This window comes from Myotis davidii, unplaced genomic scaffold, assembly GCF_000327345.1.
Source record: "Myotis davidii unplaced genomic scaffold, ASM32734v1 scaffold200, whole genome shotgun sequence".
Taxonomy (NCBI): domain Eukaryota; kingdom Metazoa; phylum Chordata; class Mammalia; order Chiroptera; family Vespertilionidae; genus Myotis; species Myotis davidii.
In genome coordinates this window covers 3,595,731-3,601,538 of record NW_006293700.1, presented here as the reverse complement: position 1 = coordinate 3,601,538, position 5,808 = coordinate 3,595,731, and positions in this window count along the sequence as shown.

Below are 5,808 nucleotides of genomic sequence, written 5' to 3'. Positions count from 1 at the left end.
TAACATTTTAGGGATCTTGATTTTTTGCTACAAACTTTGTCTCCAAACTACAAAAGCACTATTAAAGAGAATTTTTATGTGATTCTAAACATTCATAAGAGTATAGCAGTATTGGGGTATTCTGTATTCAGCTAAACCAGCGGTTCTCAACCTGTGGGTCTCGACCCCTTTGGGTGTCGAACGACCCTTTCACAGGGGTGGGTCGCCTAAGACCATCGGAAAACACATATATAATTACATGTTGTTTTTGTGATTAATCACTATGCTTTAATTATGTTCAATTTGTAACAATGAAATTGGGGTCACCACAACATGAGGAACTGTATTAAAGGGTCGTGGCATTAGGAAGGTTGAGGACCACTGTGCTAAACCATAAAATTGTATTTTGTGTGTTGTTTTATTTTCATTTTGTGTTTAATCTTTTTTTCTTTCCCTTTTTTTTTCTTTCCCTATTGGCTCATTTCATTCACAAATATGTATTATAAAGTATTTAACTTAGCCTACTGAATATATTTTCTGATCTTAGAATGCAACTGTTTCATTCAGACTTCTCTTACGTTGGAAGTTTTAAATATACTTGGTATACTTTTCTAATTTGACATCCAGATTTATTTATTAACTTCAGATGTGGACTCCCTTATGTTATGTCTAAGGTCTTAGAAGGCCAGTGCCTAATAGTTGATGTTTGTCAAATCTAAAAACAGTGGTATAATTGAGAGACATGGTCAGTTGAATTACTCTTGTGGATTTTCTGCATTTTCTTCCTCTCTTACGTAATTGGATCTTAGACTATTTTTTAATTTTTATTTTTGGATCTTAGACTATTGACTTGATTTGGCTAGATGGAAGGAGTTTTCGATTTAATAACAGATGGACTATGAATGTGTGCTAATTTTCAGGTGACTTAGAAATAAATTATTTTGGATTATTCAAAATTTCATTGCTCATTACTCAAGTAATTGGATGTAGTGATTGAGAGAGGTGGAATATGGGCTATTACCAACATTACTATTGTAGTCATGCTGCCTTTACAATTAAATCTCACACGACTATTTGTTGATCTCATTATGAAGGGTACAGGATAATCAAAAGGTAGAAAATTGACTGTCATCTTGGATACAGAGGCTTACTGAGCACTGGGGACTTGGGGAATATAGCTAGAATTATGGTATTTAAGAAGTTTGGCTGGGTGTTCTGGCAGGGAATAGGGCTGTTCAGGAGCTGTTGGACCAAGTGCCCAGAGAAAGGGGGAACAGTAGAATTAAAGGTGTTCCCTTTGAATGATAAACATCAGTGGATAGTAGAGTCAAGTCTAAGTGAACAAAAGCATTAGTTAGGATAATCATCTTCACAGTCATTGTGCTACTCTGTTTTGCAATTAATGAGATGCCTTCTATTTTTGTCCCAAAGTGTGTTTGTGTCTTTAAAACCCCCCCACATATTTTTATATTGATTTTAGAGAGAGGAAGGGAGAGGGGGAGAGAGAAACATCAATGAGAGAAACGTGGGTGTAGTCCAATCAACATACCTTTTTTTCTTTTTGTTAATCCTTACCCGAGGATATTTTTCCATTGATTTTTAGAGAGTGGAAGGGAGTGGGAGAGACACAGAAACATCCATGTGAAAGAGATACATCGATGGGGGCCAGGGTCAAGCCTGCAATCAAGGTACATGCCCTTGACCAGAATTGAATCTGGGACCCTTCGGTGTGAGGACCAACGCTCTATCCACTGAGCCAAACTGGCTAGGGCCATATCCTTTCTTTAAAATCATTGCTGCATTTTGTAATTGGAGGTAATTGAAATACTAATTAAAATATAATTTTGCTTTTTTACTACATGAAAGGAAGATATTTTGAGCAAATGGGGCATATAGATTTTTTTAGTATGAAGATTTTGCTGTGAGAAAAATTGTTACATTCTTAAGAAACCCAGTTTAAGGATTCCAATGGAAAAAAATTACATAGTGCATATGTTGGTGCCGTCTTTGCTCTTGATGTGCTTAGTAGGAACCTCATAGAATTCATGTCTTTATGACAGTTAGTTTGAACTACCTTGATTTGATACTGCTACAGTCCATCCTTATTCACAGATTCTGTATTTTTGAATCTGTCTACTCAGTAAAATTATTTGTAATACTATGGATATTTATGGTGCTTTCGTGGTGATTTACACAACCGATTGGCAAAAAGACCAAAAAATTTCAGTTTCTGGAAGCTCATGTTCCCAGCTGAGTCAAACAAGGTGATGCTCTGCCTTGTTTCAGCTATTGTACTGTAAACAGATGTCCTTTTTTCAGTCTATTTAATGCCACCCCCCTCCACACACACACACACACATTTCTGTCTTTAAAATGGCTCCCAAGGGGAGGACTGAAGTGCTGCCTAGTGTTCCTAATTGCAAGAAGACTGTATGTTAGGTAACCTTTGTTCAGGCATGTGCTGTTGGCCTCGGGTTCAGTGTTAAAGAACCAACAGTCTATATTAAGGTGTCTTTAAACAGAAACACACAGGAACCATTATTATTTTTGGTTGAATGTGACCAGAGAGAATCACAGGAACCTAACCCTGTATTTCCCCTAGGAACCGTGGTTCAATATTTGCTGTGACTTTATAGAGCATAACTTATGTGAATTTAATGAGAATTGACTTTTTATTTAAATTACCAGTTCACCTTTAATTTGGAATGTATTGAAGCCTGGGTAAAGCTGGTAAAAAGTAACATTGTGCCCTGGCCGGTGTGGCTCAGGTGGAGTGATGTCCCGCACACCAAAAGGTTGAGGGTTTTTATTCTCGGATCAGAGCTTCTTATACCCAGGTTGTGGGTCCCATTCCTGGTCATGTGCACAGAAGGCAACCAATCCATGTTTCTCTCTCTCTCTTTGTGCATATGGATGTTTCTCTCCCTCTCCCATCCTCTCTTTAAAATCAATTAAACAATTGTAATGTTGCTACATTCAGATTCCTTTTTTTGCCTTTTTCCATTTTCCTACTGTAGATCAATACCTCCCCCCAGTTTTTTTCCTAGAGTTGCCAACACAATTTGAGTTACTGGTTTTCAGTTTTGGCATATATTTTAAGTCACCTGGGAAGCTTTAAACAAAACAAAACAAAACTATCCCCAGAGAGCAATCTTGGGCATTGGATTTTTTCTCAGCTAATGCACACCCTAAGTTTAGAGTTGATCTTCACTACAATGGGGTATTTTAGGTGTGCAGATTTTGTAAATTCGATGATGTAATACATCTTGGACCAGATTCAGAGTTCAGGAGATGGTAGGCATATGAAAGTTGACACATCTGGGGAGAGCTTTAAGAATCAAATGTGAGCCCTAGCTGGTTTGGCTCAGTGGATAGAGTATCGGCCTGCAGACTGAAGGGTTCCGGGTTTGGTTTTGGTCAAGGGCACATGCCTGGGTTTTGGGTTCAATCCCCTGTAGGGAGCATGCAGGAGATAAAAATATGTGGGGTTTTTTTTAAAGAATTAATCGTGAGACTGTGAAAATGTTTATACATGTTCCTTGCTGTCCACATAATCACATTTCTATTAAAGAGCATTCATTTCCTGAACTAAATATCAGAGCCAATATTAACTGCCTTATAATTTTAGTGAAATCTCATTTGGTAGTTCAGTGGTTGGCAAACCGCAGCTCGCGAGCCACATGCGGCTCTTTGGCCCCTTGAGTGTGGCTCTTCTACAAAATACCATGTGCAGGCGCGCACATACAGTGCGAAGTTGACTTAAAACTTTAAGTAAAGTTTATTAAGTTAATTTTAAGGAACGTTGTGGAGTGAAAGAAGATGAGGATTGAGAAAGGTATGTTGAGATAGTTTGGAAATATAGAGAGGATGAATGAAAGGAGATAGACGAAGCAAGTATACAAGACAAGTGTGATGGGAGAGTTGGAAGGGGTCGACCTCAGCGAACGTACCTCAATCAGATTGAGGACGTTTTTAGCAAAGGCCAGCTTAGGAGTACCCTAATTAAGTTAATAACAATGTACCTACCTATATAGTTTAAGTTTAAAAAATTTGGCTCTCAAAAGACATTTCAATCGTTGTACTGTTGATATTTGGCTCTGTTGACTAATGAGTTTGCCGGCTACTGTGGTAGCTATTTTATTCAAAGAAACAAAGTAACTGCCCTGAGAGTTCCTTGTGGAGGAGGATTAGTGTACCAAGTGCATTAAGATATGGCTGCTGGGTGATCCTCCAGACTTGGTTATGAGCTAAGTGATTCTCCTATATACCAGTTGTGTACCTAGATAAACCTACAAATTTTATGTCATGAATCTTTGGAGTTGGATAATTACAACCTCAAGTGGGTTTTTTTTGCTTAAAAATAATTTTTTTTTAATCCTTGTCCAAGGATATTTTTTACATTGATTTTTTAGAGAGAGTGGAATGGAGAAGGAGAGGAGAAACACCAATGTGAGAGAGACACATCAATTGGTTGCCTCCCACATGCCTCCGACTAGGGTAGGGAACTGTAACTGAGGTACGTGCCCTTGACCAGAATCGAACCCGGGACCCTTCACTTCACAGGCCAACGCTCTGTCCCTCAAGCCAAACCCAAACCATAGCTCACACTCAAATTTTTATTGTTGTTTTAAATAATCTTAGGAGCCTTGTATTAAAATGTGAATAGCCTTTCTTTAGGGCCATTGCTGCTAGCCCCTGCATCTTCTTTTTTAAAAAAAAAATATATATATATTGATTTCAGAGTGGAAGGGAGAGAGAGAGAGAGATCAATGATATGAATCATTGATCGCTGCCTCCTGCACGCCCCACACTGGGGATTGAGCCCCCAACCTGGCCATGTGCCCTGACCAGGAATCATACTGTGACCTCCTGAGACGCCCAACTGCTGAGCCAGGCATCTCCCTTTGCAAACCAATGCTGGACTTTCTTTCAGCCCATTCATATCCCTGGGAGTTAGGTAGTTTTTGATTCTCTGTCCTGGGTCTATCTCCCCTTGCCCTTAGGTTGAAGTGGACATTACTGCGGATGTGTACATTCTGTTGTTCTCCTTTACTTGCTAGGAAAACTTAGCAACATTTTTTAGTCACTTTTTATATTGAAATTCCATTTTGAATTCTGGCTGGTTCAATAGCTCCCCTTGTCTTGTCATTGTTTCTGGGATATTTTTTTCTTCTCTAGCAGGTTATTAGTTAGTCCTTCCACTCTTTGTACTATTTTTCTGAATTCATATTTTACTCAAATCTACTTTAGTTCTTCACAGCTTTATACCTGACGTCATGAACCCACCAAACTTAACCTGTTTTCACAGTGTACACATTTTTTTACCTTATGTGCTCTCCGCACGTTTTGCCTCTTTCATGGGATTTTTTCATTTCTGCCTCATACTTAATATAGAGGTACTTTGTCTTTATTAGGTTTTTAACTCACTAAGGACAACTCTGTTGTTTGTAAGCACTCATATGTTTTCTAAGTAAATACCCCCCCCCCAATAGGTCATAAACAATATGCAAACATCGCTTCTTGCCCTGTCTTTGATTCCTTTTGCTTCAGTTTGTTTAATTGGCCCAATTAAACAAACTAAAGAATTAAATAGGATAAAGTATATAGTATTTTTTAATAACCTATCACATTAACACTCATTTTTTTTCTTGGCATCTCCCAGGTGATATCCTTGCAAATATCAATGGCGTGGGCACAGAAGGCTTTACCCACAAGCAAGTTGTTGACCTGATCAGATCGTCAGGAAACCTGCTAACGTAACTATCCATCTGCTTTCCCTGGGGCTTCAGAAATGTTACAGTCTCTCATAATGCCTGTTGAGTGAATGAA